Source organism: Biomphalaria glabrata, chromosome 3 (genome assembly GCF_947242115.1).
Source record: "Biomphalaria glabrata chromosome 3, xgBioGlab47.1, whole genome shotgun sequence".
Taxonomy (NCBI): Eukaryota; Metazoa; Mollusca; class Gastropoda; family Planorbidae; genus Biomphalaria; species Biomphalaria glabrata.
Window position 1 is genome coordinate 5502580 of NC_074713.1, and position 8270 is coordinate 5510849.

At 39.2% G+C, this 8270-nt stretch overlaps 1 non-coding gene across 1 annotated transcript; it reads right to left on the minus strand.

The window, feature by feature from the left end:
- Positions 1-1350: 1350 nt before the first annotated feature.
- Trnam-cau (transfer RNA methionine (anticodon CAU)) lies at positions 1351-1443 on the minus strand. Its single transcript has 2 exons — positions 1407-1443; positions 1351-1386 (listed from the first exon to the last, which is right to left on the minus strand). It is a non-coding gene; the product is annotated as a tRNA-Met (tRNA).
- Between the last annotated feature and the right edge of the window lie 6827 nt (positions 1444-8270).

Genomic DNA, 8270 nt, shown 5'->3' on the forward strand with positions numbered 1-8270 from the left:
AATAAAAATCTTAGACATAGTTCAGTCCATGGTCACTCTATCTGAGCTCGACGGCCTGGTCGTGTTGTAAGCCCTCTAGAGTATCTTCTCCGTGGTCTCGGGTTTTAACTCTTTCTCTCCTAACTGACGATACCAACGTTGATTCCACCAGAATGTGGTAAATAATTAAGGAGAGAAAGAGTTAGCCCTGTGGGAGGTTTGGGACTTGATTTAACACTTTCTCTCCTAATCGACGATACCATCGTTGATTTGATCTCATTACATTAAATTAATGTTTAATTTTATAAACTTGATTTTGTATTATATATAAAAAGATAATGCATTTCCCTTTAATTCTATACCAAATACAACATTTTCTGGTAACAAACAACAAAGCAATTGAAGCGTAGTCATAAGAGGGTAGTGAGATAATAATGAGCCAATTTCGTTCGAAATGTGGAAAAATAGTAACGGAGAGAAAGAGTTAATACTCTTCTCAAGTGTACATCCGAAACAAATTAAGCATAACACAAAATACATTCACTTCCGGGATGGTTTTAGCTCTGTATTTTGCCAGAAGAAAGACAGTCGTCAGTGTTATAACGTGATGACTGTCTCAATATAATCTCCTCCACTTTCTAAAGAACAAAAAAAATGGGCACGATATGTTGGTAAATAATACTCAATTTAAAAAAATAGTTTTCAAATTTAGAAATGGGCTCGGCGGATGTCAAATTTTTAAAGTCGTAAGATTGCTAAGCAGTGATGAAAGGGGAAACATTCTATCAACAAGGACCTGCATAGAAACTCGAGATATATATCGCGCTGACGTCAAGATGAAACTTATACAAGCAAACATTCAGACAAGACAACGTATTTTTTTATCAAGCTTTTGAAAACCATCCCTAATTTTGACGGGTCAGATTGTATGAAGTGTTCCCAAGCACAGATATAGACACGTACATTGTTGATCTTTATGTTAAGCACATTTGGACTTGATGGTGGCTAGAAATAGTCTTGATTTTTTTGGTAGATTTGATTGAGAGAAATACTCGAAATGGAAAGTTACCAAGTGACCTAAATGTCGTCTGCTTTAAGTGATACCACCAACCTAGTTAAATTGTCCTACTCATTTTTTTTTAAACTTCTAGTAAGCATTGTCACTTTGTTTTATTTTTTTAAATGCGGATTTTTTTTTTCACACATTTCGAATAAAAAAGTTTTATTTGAAAACTAATGGCTGTTTGTTTTTGTTTTGTCGAAGAATTAAAATAACAAATTAAAGTTTTTAACTAAACAAAAATTAACATTTACTAATTGTATAAGATATAGCAATTAGAAAATATATAAAAAAAACTTGATAAAAAAACATGCCCCGGGTGAGGATCGAACTCACGACCTTCAGATTGCTCGGTGTGAAATGTGATTATGAGACTGACGCGCTACCTACTGCGCTACCGAGGCACTTATTATCAAGTGGTTGATATTTTAGAGTTGACACAGGTATTAAACTATAAACAGTAATAACTTTTTTTTAATCGAGCAGTGGCCGGACCAAGGTCTCGGTAGGAGCCATTCTAGTTGTAATAGTAACAATGTTCCTTCAAAAAAAAAAAAATAAGATATGGTAGAACAGATGTATTAATGGTAACTGTGATAAGGCTTTAAAGCAGGGGTTTTCAACCTGTGGGTCGCGACCCCCTTAGGGGTCGATTGACGATTTGCCAGGGGTCGCCTAAGACCATAGAAAATATGGATTGTTTTTGTCTATTCTTCTATTGCTGTGTGGATGGGGGACGCCACAGAGTGGGGATTGTAAAAAGGGGTCGCCGAGGTTAAAAGGTTGAGAACCGCTGCTGTAAAGTAAATTCTTTATACACATGATATGCATGAGCCCAACAAGGCATTTTTGTTTAATGCATGAAAAAATAAATGTTAACAATTTAAACATGGTAGAGTTTATCGTTACACCGGATTACAAACACAATGGCGGATAAGGTTAGTACGCATAAAAATCCACGTCATACCATAGTCATTACGTCAACCAACCCCTTTCCTGGCCTTCACGTGAGGTCTAACTGTTAGATAGGAACTGCTCTGACTGACAGGAGAAGCACTCAGGTCAACTGGTGCCTAAACTAGTAAACCTCGGGCTGGAGGGCTCGTTAGTTTTGGCAGGCTTCCCACACAGGAGAAGGAAAACTCTGAATTCAAACCTATCTGCTGCCTTTCGGGTATTTCCAAACAGTGGAACCTTTTTGGGAGTCACCCCTGAGTAAAAATAAGCCGCTGTATAGCACACAGTAGGCCCCTACCTCGTCATGTGAGAACCTATGTCGCCACGGATCTCAAACTGTATCAGCTCCTGTAGTTCCATCTGACACATTAGCTGCATGGAGAAAAGGGGGGGGTAGGCTCTAGTGTGGTGGGCGACATTGTTCCAACCAAACGCTAATGTCCAGGCTTTGATCTCAATTGCCTAAGATGATCTCTAGTAGTTCACCAATTAAAGAAGGCCGCCACTAAATGTGACACTTGTGTATCTTGCTCATGTCATTGTAAGTGATGTTTTTCTCTGGCCTATATTTAGGCACTCTTCACATTAACACTTTAACGACAGACAATAGACCGCCTTTGTCAAAAGTCTCTTTTCAGCTACTAAATCTAAGTGCTGAGGGGTTTGGGTTCGTAGGACGGAGAGATGAGTCATGCAGACCGTCGTAACGATGGGGCCAAGTCCCTTTGTCCGTATGGCGTCACACTGACTTTACAAGACGAAACAACTCAGGGCGAAGACTCCCTCAGGAAGAACTCTATATCGACATCCGGACACTGGAAATCATTGGACGGTTGTCAAGAGTTCGCGTTTAACCTTTAGCCCGTGAAATTCAGAATCAAAATGCGTTTAACCAAAGATAAATAAACAAAGACTTAAAAGTATTGTTTCAATGTATGTTGTGTATACCCTTGGAAGTTATCTTTTTTTTTTCTCCCTCAATGTTCTTGTTTTTAATTTATAAGAGTTCATGTAATCTCTACATTTGTCCAGGATAAATAGAGCAATCTTATTCTTATTCATAGTTGCTTTAACTCTTTCTCTCCTAATCGACGGTATCATCGTTGATTTGACCCCTTTGAACTAAACTGATTTTTTTTAAATTTATAAACTTTAATTTGTGTTGTGTAAAAAAGAGCATGCCATTTTCCTATAATTTGATACCAAATATAAACATTTTCTAATAACAAACAAAAAAGTTTTTAAAGTTTAATCAGAACAGGATAGTGAAATGCAAATGAGCAAAATGAATATTACTGTCGGAATGAGGAAAATAATTACGGAGAGAAAGAGTTAAAAAGAAATAAACGTGTAAATCTCTTTAAATTCTGATAAACACAAAAGTTCAAGTATTTTACTTCATTTTCCAATTCTTCACATGTTTATTACACAAGGACACGTATTGGTTGTGATAGCTTATAGAAACGTTTGTGGCCAAAGGTCTGCATAATTTAGATATCAGATACACACGGGGGCACGGCCCGAGTTTATTCAAAAAAGTGTTGTTTTTTTTTAAAGCTGATGTAGTTATTATTATTATGTTAGAAAATAACGAGTATTCATTCTCTGGCACTGCCAAGGTCGAGTTTCGCTAAAGAGAAACAAAATTCATCGTAGTCCCTTTATCAGTTTCCACTGAGGAATTTTCTGGTGATGTGGCAGGTCTGCAGCAGTACCGCCCTCTGACAGGCAACGAGGATGTTCCTAGGAATGCCAAGGGCATTGAAGGTGTCTGTGAGGTCAGTTGTTATCCCCTCGGTTGATATAGCAATGGGGTATATTGTTATTTTGGACAATTTCCATAGACGCTTTATTATTATTATTATTATTATTATTAATTTTAAATTTTTTAATTGATTTGTTATTACATTTATGAAGTTGTTAAGAGATAAGCGTAAAATCCGTAGAAACCAGCTGGAAAGAGGCTTTGCAAGTCACCAATGACAGATCTCTGTGGAGAGAGCTTGTAGCTCTAAGGAGATCCTCCCTTCCCTCCCTGATTGGAGGCATAATGTCTAAATATAGATGAAGGCCTCCACAATGGATGTACATTCAAGCAAAGTTTCTACAGTGGTCAAACGATGTTGATTTATACCAGGAACATACACACACACACATTTGAATTAAATAACAAAGTTTGATACGATGCAGTGAAGTAGCAGTGTAACCCATGGCCCGGGTTCAGGAATACGATGTTAGCACCCCCTCCTCCTCAGGTCAGAGTGAGTGGGCCCAAATAGAGTCAGAGTGTACCCTGGTGTGAGATTACGTCACCAAGAAAACAACACACAAAGCAGACATGTTTCACAGGAGTTAAACCAGAACGAGGTTCTCAATCTTCGGGTCATTTGAAAAATCAATGTCGTTAGTCAACCATGGATCCCAAGCCTCGTTTTGAATTTACCGTGATTTACCGTACACCGATTTATTATTTTGCTATTTTAATGAATAGATCATATTAATTTTAGAAAAATAAATATAAATAAAAGAAATAGTAAAGTTCCCCTTTCAGACCTATTGGTCTATAGGGCAGATAATGTAAAGGTTATCTGTTTCTGTGGCCTACGGTTAACTAGGGTGTCATGTGGCCAGAACAACGACCAACCGCCTTTACTTTTCCCCAACTAACTTAAGGTACCCATTAGAGCTGGGTAGACTCAGAGGCGCCCGAAGATCTCGAAATTAAAAATCCTAGTCTTCACCAGAATTCGAACTCCGGACTCCCGGCTCGGAAGCCAAGCGCCTTACCGCTCAGCCACCGCGCCTCCAAAATATACAATGGTTTTCAGTAAAATTATGTAAGATTTGGAAATATTTACATTCTTACAGTCAACAAATTGTTTTTCCTTTGTTTGGCTGTGGGTCAAGGCGCAAAGAACAGAAGCCAATCTTTATAGTGGGGCTACACGTCAGGCCTGTCCTGTGGCAACGATCTTTTAGTGAAACCACAGTTGTGTTGAGACCAATGTTAATGTCTAAGGGTTGAGCCGAAGGCTCTTCGAACCCTAAGTTTGAAAAAAACCCTGCTTGAACGCCAAACAGTAAAAAAAAAAAACCTGTGTGAACACACAGTTCTGTTTGGGAGAGACCCTAGACAATGCCTATGTAAAGCATTGCTGTTGACCGATGCGTTTGACCCCCGACACGTGGGCTAGATGCACGGCCGAAGGCCGAGAATGCACCGGGATCTTCTGCCATTTTCCTTCAATGTACCAGGCTAACTGTGCGGGACCCGCCATTTATGTAACGGTCCCTTTGAGGAACAGCGCATGGATTGGTGACAGGTTTGTGGGGACTTTTTTGCAACGCCGCCCGTGCAATGAGTGGACTCCCGTCTACCCGTGGGCATCCCCACGGGAGTCTTGTGTTGCTACCCATTTAGCCTAGCCACTTCCTCAAGTGGCCGTTTCCACGCGGGCGCCAGGATGAGGCAGGGCAACGTGCCCGCATGTGTTGAGACCTAATATGATGATTGGACTCAGAATGAGCCTTCGGGTAATTGTTGCCACGCCACTGGAATGATGTCAGAAAAAAGAGATGTCGCTTTATTTAAACTTTTATATATATGTATATATATATTTCTCAAGTTTAAAAACATTCAAATGTAAGAGTTAAAAAGTTTGCAATCTCTCCCCCTCACCCCACAAGAGAAAGTTTTTTCTACGTTTTTTGTTTTTGTTTTACCACGTGACTGCCATCTAATTATAGAAAGCTCAATGACGCGTGAAGAGATCTCAGGAACTTAAGTTTGATAGCACTTTGTCTATGTTCCGGATATTGAGTGGTCATGAGACAGTCGACAGGGGGATTGTGATTCACGACTGACCTTGCAGTCAACACTTGACATTCAGTGAGGGCGCGAACCAAAAATAAAACTCACATTTTGTTTTCCATTAGATCTCAATCCTTTAGTTTTACATCCCTGCATATGTTAATGACGTCACTAGCAATTTAGTGATATGTGCGTGCCAGCCGCATTGGGCAACATTTGCATTGTTTTGTTTTATAATCTTTCTTAATGTTGCTTGTTTGGTTTCTGAAGAATGAATAGGGAACTGTCAAAGGACTAATGACATAAGACTGAATTGGCGTTGGGGAAGAGGGCGAGTTGGTATGAGACACTGGAAACCAAAGAAATAATTATAATTCCAGGCCTTATCGGAGCTCGTCAAAGACACCACTAGTATAGTGTTTTTGTAAAATAGTTTTTTTTTTATGTTTTACATATATCGCAAGATCATGCTGAGTTGAAGATAACCTACCTTCTCGCGATGCAGGATGGCAGTGGGCAGGGTATGAACCCGGGACCATCCAGAAGACCAAACGACAGTCCAGCACGCATGCCGCACGACAAGGCAGCCATCAATCAAAGGATAAAATGTTTGTTTGTAAAATGTTTGTTTGTAAAATGTTTGTTTGTAAAATGTTTGTTTGTAAAAATGTTTGTTTGTAAAATGTTTGTTTGTAAAATGTTTGTTTGTAAAATGTTTGTTTGTAAAATGTCTTACATGTTTCGTATGTTACTTCAGAGTTGCTAGTCTACTTGCTAGTCCGAACCTTTCGCAACACGACGGGGGATGGGAGCGGGCGGCAGGGTTTGAACCGGCACCATCGATAAGTCCGAACGACAGTCCAGCGCGAAAACCTCAGGACCAGGCAGCCATTGTCTATGTGCTGGCAGTATTGCCTGGGTGCAGGATTTACCGCATAAACCTTCAAGGTTTTAGTTGGGCTAGCTGACTGGAACTTCCACCTACTGACGACCCATATTAACATGAATCTCCTTAAGAAATATCTAAGAAATATCTAAGCCTGACCTAGATATCTGTAAAAAGTAGTTTAGCACTTTCCAATTTCGTGCACTAAAAAAAAATTATCAAGTAATTCTCTATATTAAATCTTGCTTTGGTCCCACTCAAGCTGAATTACTTTGAGAACCATTGTTAACACTGTTTTTGTAAGTAAAACATACTTGGCTACTTTTCAACTGCCCACACAATGTTTAGCAAAACGTAATTAACTAAAGACCAAACCCAAACAGATTTCTATCGTCATTACAAACACTTGAACTCTTTTTAAAGTTTCACTAAGCACTTAAAAGTACAAAATAAAATAATTACAGCGACGTGTTAAATGAACTAGAGTATCCCCCCCCCCTTACAAAGACAAGTGGATTTGAGTTTCTAAATTTGAATTTCGGTTTGAACTCACTGTCCTGATTTGTAAATCTATTTACTATGGCTAACAAAAAAAGAAGATATTTATAGGCAATAAAATTAATATTGAAAGGTCGGTAGGTCATATAAGTGCTGGAAGCTTTTAGTTTACAGGAACTTGAGCGAGAACTACACATGCTAATTTTTTTATTTTTTTTTTTGTACGGTATATAGAGTGGAGCGATGGCTGAGTGGTTTAGCGCTTGGCTTCCGTAGCTGGGTTCGAATCTCGGTGAAGACTGGGATTTTGAATTTCTGGATTCTAGGGCGCCCTTGAGTCCACCCAGCTCTAATGAGTACCTGACTGTAGATGGGGAAAGTAAAGGCGGTTGGTCGTCGTTCTGGCCTCATGACACCCTGTTTTTTAACCATTGGCCAAAGAAACAGATGACCTTAACATTAACATTACTTTACGGCATATAGGCTCTTATCATATAATGTTTCGCTGGCCAGACCGGCAACTTTATATTTAAAAAAAAAATATCCTCCTGTCTAAAGTCCCATACGATTTTGTCACGCTTTACACATGTATCCAAATAAATGTTTTATAATGTATACTCATTTTAGATATGAAATAACCCACTCTCTAACATTGTTGTTTTCTTTTTAATTATTTTTAATGTAAATTTTGTTTAAAAACAATTTTTGTTATTTTGGCTTTGAAAAGCTGCTTCAATTATTAAAAAGATTATTCTAGCTAGACGAAGGATTATTCTAGTCCATCCCATCCCAGTGGCGCTACAGCCCATGGAGGGCTCTGGCCTGCTTTAACACATCCTTCCATTCAGATCTCTCCTGGGCCTTTCGTCTCCACGCCCTAACCCCTAGCTGCTTCAGATCTGCTTCCACGTCATCTAACCATCGCATTCGGGGTCTGCCTTTGGGTCGCCTGTCTTTTGGTTTTTGCCTGTATACGATTTTCGCCCCTCTGTTGTCTGGCATTCTTTCAAGGTGACCTGCCCAACGTAGTCTGTTCTTTTTTATTTAGTTCACTATTGGTGGGTCTTCATATAATTGAT